The following is a 12,622-nucleotide window of genomic DNA, read 5'->3' as shown; positions in this document are numbered from 1 at the left end:
TGGAAGACTATCCTACCCTGTCCTTGTAGCCCTAGAGTACTGCAATGATTTAAATGCATCGTGGCATGAATCTGCACGGTGTTTTATACCAAAGCAAAACACACAAGCCAGGAGCACAAATAGCAAAATTATGATTCTTCATCTGGATCTAAGCACCCAGAAGTCTGTTGGGTTTGCATTTAGGGTCACTGCGACAAAACATTTCATTAAAGTTAAATGAAATGTCTGATCTGAATCGCAGAAAGAAAGGAAAATAATTTTAGGGTGAAATTCCTTACCAAAACCCTCACTACACCTGGTCCAGGTATTCTAGCACTTCTGGTGTACAAAATCTAACCGCTCAGGATATGTCTACACTACAAAGTTTTGTCGGAAAAACGGCTGTTTTCCCAACAAAACTTGAGGAATGTTCACACCGCAAGTGAGTTCTTCTGCAAGAAAATCGAACGAACAGAGGGGGTTTTCCAGCGTTGGTAATCCTCATTCTACAAGGAAGAAGCCTTTTTGCAAAAGAGCTGTTTCAGGGGAAGAGGAAAAAGGAAAAAGCACAGGTGCCCTGATGGCCGTTCTGTCCAAAGGAATCACAGCTTACATGCGAGAGAATGTCCATTCAGTCTGGACGCTCTCTTTTGGATGAAGTTTTTTCAGAAGATCTCTTCAGAAAAAAGCTTCTTCCGAAAGAAGCCTGTAGTCTAGACATAGTCCCCAGGCTACTGGCTAACCTTAATGGTCATGACACCATCATGTTGTGTGTGCACACAAAATACTTTAACTGTTGCTGGGACTTCCAAACACTGAGGCTAAGGGGTTAACTGTACCTAGCCAGGTAGCAGTCAGCCAACAGAAATGCAGGTAGGAATTTCAAACTGGGACAAAGGAATTTTGGGGTTTTCCCTCCTTTGTCCCTGAGCAGTTTCTCTATAGATACTGAGGGAGATAGACATGTCTCTCTCTCCAAGAAAACGCTCTTCACTCTCTGTAAGTAGGGTAAAGTTTAGATAAATCCATTAGGTTTTATTGTTTTATGGTTTGAGAATGGGAATCTGATGTCTCTGCATTTAAAAATGAGCTTTCCTCTCCTTTGTAACTAAGCTTTTGGCCCAGGGGGGTTCCCCATGAGTGTATTATATGGTAACTTTTCCATCTAGTCATTATGCTTTTAACAGGAGTATTGTGGTGATAATAAAAGTTTTTTATTAACCTAGTATTGGTTAATTTTTGTGTCCTAGTTTTACTTTAGGGCTGAGATTTCCCAAGTGATCTCTTCCCTGGTTTTCTTACTATTACTTGGGTGGCGACAGTGGATTTTTATCCCCAAAATCTAGGTTTTTAAGATTTTGGGGGGAAGTTTTATACGAAAGCCTGGAAAGATAAGGTTTTGGAGTACTTTTGCGGGCCCCCACTTCTGCATTCATCGTGTCAGAGTGGGGATTTGGCCTTGACAGATGGATGAATGGCACAATTTCATCTTTAAACCAGAAGAGATTCCCTGTCTCTGAAAATGATAGCCCGACTCTTAAGGTTTCTTGCTTGTCGATTTTTCTATTTTATTTATCACACATATTTATAAGGTGCCCATCACTGGGGTCTATGTGTTATTTCGTCAGATGCAATATCCTTTGATTTTTCAAACATCATTTCATACTAAAAAGGTGTCATATTAAAGAATATTAAAAGCATTATAACGAAAAGAGGATAATACGCTAACTGCATCTGGTCTACAGCTGCTAAGGTCTGTTGTACCAGTTCCAAAGGTTTAATGCTGAATCACTGGTGGTCCATGGAATATTGCCTTGTGATCCATAGCGTTGACTGGTCACATGATGCTGGGTCCCTTCCATGGATCCAGTTCCTCAGCTGCATAGAGCAACAGCTAAAAATGCACTTAACGCTTTCCAAGAATGACTTTCCCATGCAGGCAGTCACTGTCGTTGACAGAAGAACGTTATTCAGTTGTGCATGAGCAGGGCAAGGATTTATGTGGGCACCTCGCCTCCCATTTGCAATCACAAGACAAGCCCTCTATGAAGATGTTCTTATGTCTCGACTGTGTCCACATCTATTGAATCTAACGGATGAATCACTAGTTGAAGCAAAATGCAGGACAATGTAGCACTTTAAAGACTAACAAGATGGTTTATTAGATGATGAGCTTTCATGGGCCAGACCCACTTCCTCAGATCAAATAGTGGAAGAAAGTAGTCACAACCATATATACCAAAGGATACAATTAAAAAAATGAACAAATATGAAAAGGACAAATCACATTGCAGAACAGAAGGGGGATGCGGGGGGGGGGGGAGAGGGAGGAAGGAAGGTAAGTGTCTGTGAATTGCTGATATTAAAGGTAGGGAGAGTGGGATGTTTGTGAGTTAATGGTATTACAGGTGATAATTGGGGAAACTGTCTTGGTAATGGGTGAGATAGTTCAAATTCTTGTTAAGTCCTTGTTGGCAAGTGTCGAATTTTAACATGAATGACAGTTCAGAGGATTCCCTTTCAAGTGCAGATATAAAAGGTCTTTGTAGCAGAATGCAGGTGGCTAAGTCATTGAGAGAGTGTCCTTTCTGGTTAAAGTGGCAAGAAACTGTTTTCTCTTTGTGATCTGGTCTGATATCTGTTTTGTGGGCATTAATCCTTTGGATGAATCACTAGTGGGTGAATTGTTGTTCTATAAAGAGCTGTTACCGTTCCATTGCTAGAATTCAGTCGCTGAGCCTTCAAAACTCACTGTGATGGAAAGGACCACGTAGGTCTAGGACCAAGGTGCAGACCACAATGGCAGAAGTGGCACAGAAGTGGTTATCACATGTCATGTTGGAACCTGCCTTTGTTGCACAGGCAGTAGAAGTAACTGTGGGATCCTTTAATGTCCTGCAAGCTAAACTCACAGAGTGGGAGCTCCGGCCCTCAAAAACGTCTGTGATGGCACTGAGCTTTTGGTGCTGGGATAGGCTGCCTACAAGACGTTTCAAGAAAATATGAATTTTAAGCAGAAGCAAAGTAACTGGGGTGTGTCATGAAGTCAGACTGAAGACCAGATGGTTCGGAGACCTGTTAATATTTCAGTCCTTAACATAAAAATATGTCCCCTGCCGAGGTTGTTAACAAAGATACATCTGAGCTGTGGGTGGGAAAGAGCAGTACAGGTAGTCCCCGGGTTACGTACAAGATAGGGACTGTAGGTTTGTTCTTAAGTTGAATTTGTATGTAAGTCGGAACTGGTACATATTGTAGGGGAAACTCTAGCCAAACATTTCTCCAGAGCTCAGTTTTATTCTCCCACACCTCACTTCTCTCAGTCCTTTATTCTCAAGCTGAGGTGTCTGCTGAGAAAAGCTGCTCCGTGTCTCCCTGGTCTGCTGGGGGGGGGGGGGGGGGGGGGGCGCTAGCTTCGCATCTCCCTGGTCTGCTGGGGGGAAGCAGCTAGTGCGGGGTTGCCTCACCCCGTTCGTAAGTAGGGATCCGATGTAAGTCGGATCCATGTAACCCGGGGACTGCCTGTATCTAAACAACACAACCTTGCTTCTTTGCACCATTTCTAGAACTCAACTACAGAGGGGCCAGTTCAGTTAGGAATCTAAATTGCTGTCATTTACACCTTTTTCTGTCACCATAGCTCATAAATTACATACACCGTTTTATGGCCTGATCCAAAGACCACCAAAATTAACCACTGGTTTGAATGGCATTGGAACATGCGCATATTGACCGAGATGTAATCAAACACCCTTAAACATCACTGCTCCATCTGCACTGGTTTTGATCAACTGTAGAATCATAGAATGATAAAATACTAGATTTGGAAGGGATCTTGAGAGGTCATCAAGTCCAGGCCCCTTGCCCTCTCGGCAGGACCAAGCACCATCTAGACCAGAGGTGAGGAACCTGTTTTGGGTCGGGGGCTGCTGACCCACGGGAAAATAAGTTGGGGCCGCACACAAGTGAGAAGCAAAAAAAGCCCCAAGCCCACACTGACATGGCCCCTGACTGAGAAGGACACTCCCCACATTCCCCTCACACACCATGGGGGCCCAGACTAGTAAGATTTGGTATGCTCCAGACCTGCAGTGGGGTGGCTGAGGGGCTGGAGCACCAGCATGGTCTCCCCAATGCCGGGAGACGAGAAGCCCTGAGCCTCAGGGGCTGGATCCAGGCCACCTGGGGGCCGCATGCAGCCCCCCAGCTTTAGGTTTCCCACCCCTGATCTAGACCATCCTTGATTGCTTATTTAGCCTGCTCTTAAGTATCTTCAGTGATGCTGTAACCTCCCTAGGCAGCTTATTCCAGTGCTTAACCACCCTGCTAGTTCGGAAGTTTTTCCTAGTGTCTAACCAAAACCTTCCTTGCCACAATTTAAGCCCATTGCTTCTTGTCCTATCCTCAGAGGCCAAGGAGAATAATTTTTCTCCCTCCTCCTTGTAACATCCTTTTAGGTACTTGAAAACTGCTATCATGTCCCCTCTCAGTCTTCTCTTTTCCAACTGTGCTGTAAAGAAGGGTGTTTCTGGCCACAGACCTTGTATATAAAGATTTAGTCTGACCTTCATACAGCATTTATAAGCATCTTATGATATGCATTCCTGGGAATATGCTCTAACATGGAAAAATAATGATAGATCTTTGACAGCTGCAAGTTGTGGTGTTGCTGATAATTTGTATTTAAAAATGAACATATTAGTTCAGTCTTAACTGGAGCATTACTATCATTACACTGTGTGTGTGTGTGTGTGTGTGTGTGTGTGTGTGTGTGTGTGTGTGTGTGTGTGTGTGTGTGTGTAAAACATTTATAGATATTAGTTACATCTCTGTGTATACACACACACACACACACACACACACACACACACACACATTTATATACACAGTGCTTCAAAAGACCAATACAGAATTGACATCTCGTATGCAAATGATATTGTAATCACATCATTTCATCTAGTTCTGTGGAACAGAACAGCACGATCAAAAAGGACTCTGCCCACTTCAAAGAAAAACGTTAGCAGTTATGCTGAGCTAATAGCATTACTGATAAGGAAATGAACTTCACTATTCTGTCTCAGTTTACATTTTCATATCCAAAGTCTATTTAATGAAGGTAAACACCCTCAAATTATATTTTTTAAATAAAAAACTTGCACTTGAGTTTTCAGGGATCTCTGCTCATTCAAGAGAAGGTACTTTTAAAACAAATATTTTATAGCACTAAATTGTAAGAGGAAAACAATATGCTCCTTGTGAACAATGAACAAGTAATGTGCCACCCGCATCTCTAGAATTAAAAAGTTCCGTAATCGTTTTTGAATTCAATGTGTGCAACTCTTATTCTCTCCCTCCCCCGCTCCAGTTAGCCATCCAGCTCACAATGATCGGGAAAGACACATTCCCTGCCTGTTTGAGGCAAATAATGCAATTGCAATTGAAAGCAATGAAGGAATCGCGCCTGCCTTGTGGGCATTCCATTTTTTTAATCTACCAATAAGTTTGGGTTTTCTTTCATTTTTTTAGTTTTACATAAAGTAATTCCAAACTGTAAGCCCTGGCTGACCTAACTACTTATTAAAAATGCTAATATGCTTTCGTGCTTTGATGTCTGGTGAACAATAAAAGGGAGAGAGTTACTCTGGGACACTGTAATCCTTTATTTGTCACTAAGTTATGACACCCAGCGGAGCTGTGTGACAGTCCAAATCAATCATCCCCTGTGCACTGCAGGCCTTCGCTGCCTCCTGCAGAGTCTATGCAGTTTAATTAGCTTTTTTCACACTAGCATAATGTACATCTGCAGTTTCAGCAAGAAAAAGAAATGGAGGGTTGTTCACTGGGATATGGCGCCTTAAAAAAAAAGTTCATATAAGAAAAAGTCTGAAAGAAGAAACATCACAATCCTTTGTAGTTTACTTCAGAGGAGTTTGCGGTGGAAATCTACAGGACTGGATACTCTATATTGTGCAATGTAGATTTAAAAAAAAAACTTAATAAAGCTCTTTTCAGCTAAAATATCAGATAGCATTTAAGGCTTTTTTCTTTTCTAATGGTCTATATCTTTTATACCTTTTTTGCAGTTGATCATGCAGTAGCTCATTATCGCTTCACTTTCCCCTCCCCTCAAGATTTCCTCCCTTGCAAAAAACCTGAAAATTCTACTGGATCAAACCGGCATTTGCCGATTAGAAACTAGCCGCCAGATCTGCACCTGGTGTAAATCGGTGAAGTGCCACCGAAGTCACCTACAGGTTGAACTCCATTGAGCTATGCTGATTAACACTGGAGGAAAGACCCCGTACCTGTTCATTTTCTCATCTTTGTAGCTGTGGATCCATGACAAGTACATATAATTCGATGAGCAGCTGAAATCTGACCCTGCAGGATTGTGCTTAGGAAGAATGGATATCATTTAAGCATGCAAATGCCTGCTCAGTGCTTAGCATCGAACACCAAACAATGCTTTGTCTTAGGTCAGAAGTTCTTCAGAAAAATGAGATTGTGTCATCCTGAGAAACGATTTCTGGCCTTAATACACGAGTAGCTTGATTCCCCATTGTCTAGCAGATAAAAATGACATGGGCAAAACTTCCTGATAGGGTTTCTATCTTAAAAGGGCTAACAAGTCCCTTCTAGCCTCTTCAACTGATGTGTAAGAACTGTTAATTTGATGACACAAGATAAAGTCAGTAAATTTTTATTTGGCTCTATAATCAGGCTACAATGTTTTTTGTAAAGAAATGCATCATTCCCCCTTATTCGTTTCCTCAGACTTTGACCACAGAGGAGTCACCTGCAGAACACAACTCCCTGATTCAGGGGCAGACTGCATTACAGGAGACTTGTTACTCTTCATTATCCTCCTACAAAGAAATATGCCTGAGGAAATGACAGAGGTGTCCAAATGACAAATATTTAGTAACCCTTTACACATCTCTACCACCACGACCCGTTTAGACATGCCACAAAGGTGAGAACCTCACAGAGATGCCTGCTAATTTATCATGTTACAAGCTATCCAAGCTTGAGTCATTTGCAAAGGTCAGAACAATGGATCATTTGTGGGATTGATTGGGCCAGGATTTTTAAGCAGATCTCTTCAATGAAATAATATGGAGTTTGGCTTAAAGTCTGGTAGCACAACATAGCTTCACTTTGTTACACACTCTGTGAACACAGACCGATTTGTTAATCTTCAGAACTGAAGTAGCTTTAGTATAACAAGGGGAATTCAGTATCATGCATGAATTTCTCTGTGGTAACACAGTCTCTTCTTTAAGATCACTACAGCTTCTGCATCTTAAACTTTGTTGTTTTTTTAAAACTCCATCTCTTTTGTTTTTCTTTATTCCAAGTAACGCGTTTGCTCTTCTGCTTTTTTTTGTGGAAGAGCAAACACACACTTTCGGGGAGCCCTGTATACCTCGTTTCACGAGGTATAAGGGCTCTGCCGAACGAAGGGGCTTTTCCGCCATTTGGCCTCATCTAGACTGGGCCAAATGGCGGAAAAGCCTATTTCGGAAAAGCAATCGGAAAAAGCTACGCAAATTGCGGAGCACAATTTGTGTAGCTTTTCCCAATAAAGCCACATAGTTTAGATTTAGCCTTAGATTAGGTAAATGCAGAGCCACTTTGAAAAATCCCATCCCAGACTGTTAAATGTGAGAGTTGGCCTGGAATTTCTTGACAGAAAGTTTTCTTGTTGAGAAAGGCCCATTTTTCAAAACCAAAACCTTTTCCAGTAGAGGATTGAGTCTCCTAAAGTTTCCATTGAAAATTACATCATCCAAACCTCTCAATGTGACATTCTTGAAACAAAAAGTCCACTTAGTCTAAGAAATGTAATTTGCAGTTAAAAAAAAACAACCCCACACAGGTCAAAATCAAACAAAAAAAATCAAAATTATCAGTATGAACTGGTTTCAACTTGAACCAAAGGGAAATTATTTTTTGGATTTGCAGTTCAGAAACATTTACAAGATTTTGACTTTTTGTCCTGAGTTTGGACAAGAAAACTTTCCCTCCTCACTCTAATAAATAGCTGAGAAACATGGTAGATAGATTAATAAAGCAAGAAAATGGGTCAATATATTGTTCCCATTTAACAGATAGGGAAACCGAGGCATGGACAGGTTAAGATAGGAATTCTTCCATGGAGCAGAAGGCAACTCCTTTGGGAGCCATGCAAAATACAGGCAGAGCTGCTAGGAACATCCAGACCTTCTTAATCCTGTGCCCTTCTGAGACACAGAATATGAAAAAAAAAATATTTTCATGATAAACTTGGCATAAATTCAGAGAACCCAAGTAGGAGACCAGAAGAAGAAACACTTGATTTGCCTGCAAATAGGGAAATTACAAAAATGGGCACATATTCAAGAATTTATGTTTCCACAGGTAAGAGCCTTAACACTGTCTGTCGTGATTTACAAAAACAGGCAGAAGACATGGAAACCACTGAGTTTTAATTTTAAAAGATCTTGTGGAAATATCTAGCACACGCAGACAGCCACAATGTCCTTCTCTTCCAAAACCACATGGAATTAACTGGTAAAATTCCCATGGATTTGTAACAGAACTGTCGTAGCTAAACACAGCACTGTCAGCGATTTGGCTGCTGCTGCTGCTGTAAAAGTGACAGCAGTAGCAATGATCATGCAGCCCCAGGTGGGCTCTGTGGTCAGATGCTGACTATATCTTCCAGGGCAAGAGATGGAGCTCTTGGATGAGTGTCACCCCTTAGTGCCCAGGCTCAGCAGTACAAAGGCCTAAGGATGAGCATGGCTCTGATTCAGAAAGGTCCTTGAGCAAATGCCTGAAGTGGATGGAACTGATAAATGTTTATAGTTAGGACTTGTCTTCACTTATCCCAAGATCGACGCTCTGGAGATCAATCTCCCGGGGTTCAATTAGTGGGTCTACTAAGGACCTGCTAAAGCGACCACAGAGGGCTCCTCTATCAACCCTGCTACTCCACCAGGTTGTGAGGAGTAAGGGAAGTCAATGGGAGAGCTTCTTCCAGTGACTTCTCACAGTGGGTATGCTACAGAAATTTGACTTAAGGTAGGTCAACTCCAGCTATGCTAGTCTCATAGCTGGAGTCGAGTATCTTAGGTCAACTTTCTCCCCTAGAGTAGACCTAGCCTTAGGCATGAACTAAAGCACCTGCAGGTATGTCTACATTAGCCCCCTAGTTTGAATTAGGGAGGCTAATGTAGGCATTCGAACTTGCAAATGAAGCCCAGGATTTAAATATCCTGGGCTTTATTTACATGTTCCCGTCCGGCTGCCATTTTTAAATGCCACTAGTCCAGACTAACTGCCACATGCGGCAGTTAAATGGTAATTCGAACTAAGTCCTTAGTTCGAATTACCTGTTACTCCTCTTGGAATGAGGTGTAACAGGTAATTCAAACTAAGGACTTAATTCGAATTACCGTTTAACTGGACTAGTGGCATTTAAAAATGGCGGCCGGACGGGAACATGCAAACAAAGCCAGGGATATTTAAATCCCGGGATTCATTTGCAAGTTCGAATGCCTACATTAGCCTCCCTAGTTCGAACTAGGTGGCTAGTGGAGACATACCCTGGCTGAGTCAGATCCAGCTCAGCAGCGGACCTGTGTGGGCCATAGAACAAATACACACATGCAGGCACTCTCTGAGTTACAAGCATCCGAACATCCAATACACACAAAACACACAATAGCTCCCCTGCAGCCTCAGAGAGCAGATGAGTCACAGGTGGTAGTGAGCAATGCAAGTGCTGTTGCTCAGCCAGCGGCTGGAGAGAAGCGACACTTGGAAGCAGGAACCACCTCTTCTCTCCAGTTGCTGGCTGCACAGCCAACCCCTGCTCCTCCAGAGTCCTCTGGCCCTCACTTACACTGTTCGCTGCCACCTGATGAACAGGGGCTGGGTGCAGTCTGTGGAGGAAGAGAAGGACAGCTGGGGGATGGGAATGGCCACAGAAGCCCCAGGGGATGCCCAGAAGCCCCCTTCAGAATCTCCATCTACCTCCTCCTCCTCCTCTAATTTAACCTGCCTTTCCTCAAGCACCAGCTTTCAAGGTGAAATAAAAAAAACCTATTTCTACTATTTGCATTGCAAATACACAGCTTTCCAGCTACATCATGGGTTAACTAGGGCCCAGTGGTCCCCAACCTTTCATGGCTGCCGGGCGCCCGGGGGTGGGGCCGCTCACGCGCCAGGCTTCTAGGGGTGGGGCCACGCATGCGCTGCACACCTGAGGAGGGTCACCCATGCACCCCGGGCCGGCACCGTACACGTGCCACATGCCACGGGCAGGGACCACCCACACACCTTGCGCCCAGGGCCAGCACCGTGCATGTGCTGCGCGCCTGGGACAGGGGCGTGCCCATGCGCCACACACCCAGAGCTGGCACTGTGCATGTGCTGCGCACTGCGGGGGGGGGGGGCGGGCAGATGTTTCGGCGGGCGCACATAAATGCCCCGGCGGGCGCCATGGCACCCATGGGCACCGCATTGGGTACCACTGCACTAGGCTTTTGTGGGCTAGCCTGGGAACCTCAGCATTGTTTCTATGGGTACGTCTAGATTACATGCCTCTGCCAGCTTGGCTTGTGAAATAGGCTACCTGACATAGTAAATGAATCGGGGATTTAAATATCCCCGGTTTAATTAAAATAAAAATGGCCGCCACACTGTGCCAGCTCAGCTGATCTTTGGCACAGCGTGCGAGTCAAGACGCGGATCTGTCAACAAGGGAAGCCTTTGTCGACCGCTCTCTTATGCCTTGTGAAACGAGGGTTACAGGTGGGGCGGCCCATCCATACAGGCAAACAAGGCGGTTGCCTAGGGTGCCAAGTTAAATGGGGCACCAAATGGTGGTGCAATATCACTCAGAGGTTTGAAGGTGGGGGTGCCGATTGCATGGTTCGCCTAGGGTGCCAGTTGCTGGCAGCTAGTCTAGGGCTGCCCCTATTTACAGGAGTGGTCGACAAAGGCTTCCCTTGTCGACTGATCCGCATCTTGACTCGCGCGCTGTGCCGACGATCAGCTGAGCTGGCATAGCGCGGCGGCCATTTTTATTTTAATGAAGCCGGGGATATTTAAATCCCCGCTTCACTGACTATAGCATGTAGCCTATTTTACATGCCTCTGTCAGCAGAGGCATGTAATCTAGATGTACCCAATGGGAAAAAGCATTCCAAGTTCCAAACAATCGCCTTGCAAATGAACTTTTGGAACACAACCCGCTGGCAAGTTGGGGACTTCCTGCACTTTGGCAGAGGTGTGTGCTTAAGCACCTTGTTGAAGAAGGGGTCCCTCAGCACACAGGGGGGCATTTCACCCTTTAGAAGATCAGGGGTCAACACTGCTGGGTGAGACTGGAATCAAAGGGGCTCATCCCATGAAATGAAATCCATTTCAGTCCTGTACTTAAAGTGGGACGAGAGGCTCCTCGCACCCGAAGGGGCTGGAGCGCCAACGGCTTAGTTAAAGCAGCATTTGAGCAAGGTGGGACTCTTCAGGCAATCTCTCAGGAAATCAGAGGTGATTTTTATTTATTTCCAACCTTCTCCTTCATGCTGCAGCAGTGGCGATGATCCAGGCCACAAGCCGGCTTCCTGTTTCCTGCTGTGGAATTGGAGTAACATCAGCTGACCACATAAAAGGAACCGAAGTAAGATGAAGTTTCACTCCTTCTTCTCTCACTCATGCTTGGAAAGGTTTTTCTGTTTGGTAGAGATAATAATTTAAGCCTACTTACAAGGAGAGAAATGGGAGAACAGGAAAACATTTTCCTTTTAATTCAGCAAAGTATACATGAAGAAGGGAGGGAGGGGCCCTAACCAAATAAAAAAAACCTAGTTGGTGGGCTGACATCATGCCTAGCAAAGGAAAAACTGATCTTAAGGAAGAGCAATCTACGGAAGAACACCTTTCTGGAAAGGGTGTACCTGAGAAAGTAGAGTTTATTGTCTCTCTTATTCTTTAGAAGTTGGGGAGGAGGGAGTGATAGAAGTTAATTCTTTTTTTTTTTTTAAACCTCCTCTGGAAAACATTGATAAGAGTTTTCTCCTTCCCTACCCCAGGACAACCAGCACTGAGGTCCCTGTGTGGTAGTCAGACAAAAGGCCAGCTCAGATTTAGTTTTGGGGCTTGCTCACCTCAAACAAAGTCCAGGCCTCTTGTTCAAGCTGGGATTCAGTGGAGGCTACTGCCCTACTTCTGACGGGAGTCTTTGAGAGTCTCCAACTTGCTAAGACTTGAAAGGCATCCGGGAAGGTAGGAGGGAGCTTCTGCAAAGTCTTCTATCAATGGGAAGGCTCATTTTCAAAGCTTTGATTTTTCCGGGTATTGGCACCCCTTCTGAGAGCGATTATTGCTTGGGGGAATTCCTTCTTGAAAGACCTTCACATCACTAAAGGGGAAGTCCCACTTTGAAGATTCTCACTAGAGATGGGCCAAACCTCCTACTTTGCATTTCGTTTTTTGCCTAGACCAAGTTTGTTCATTGCAAAAGTGTCTGGTTGGTGCCAAACTCTCGTAAAACAACGAGGTAACATGCTTACCGATGAGGCTCCTTGCCAATTGGGCACATATGTACATTTGACTGAGAAATCCATCAGCAATTTAGATAGCTACGTAATGT

At 44.1% G+C, this 12,622-nt stretch overlaps 1 long non-coding RNA gene across 1 annotated transcript in view; it reads right to left on the bottom strand.

The window, feature by feature from the left end:
- LOC106731434 (uncharacterized) overlaps positions 1-12,226 on the bottom strand; it is a 33,369-nt gene extending 21,143 nt beyond the window's left edge. The window contains exons 1-2 of the long non-coding RNA XR_012896969.2: positions 12,138-12,226; positions 11,543-11,702 (exon numbers count right to left, since the gene is read on the bottom strand). This is a non-coding gene — a long non-coding RNA (uncharacterized LOC106731434). The remainder of the gene's footprint in view (positions 1-11,542; positions 11,703-12,137) is intronic.
- Between the last annotated feature and the right edge of the window lie 396 nt (positions 12,227-12,622).

This window comes from Pelodiscus sinensis, chromosome 20, assembly GCF_052426305.1.
Source record: "Pelodiscus sinensis isolate ZL-2025 chromosome 20, ASM5242630v1, whole genome shotgun sequence".
Taxonomy (NCBI): Eukaryota; Metazoa; Chordata; order Testudines; family Trionychidae; genus Pelodiscus; species Pelodiscus sinensis.
This window is presented reverse-complemented; position numbering and strand designations above follow the sequence as displayed.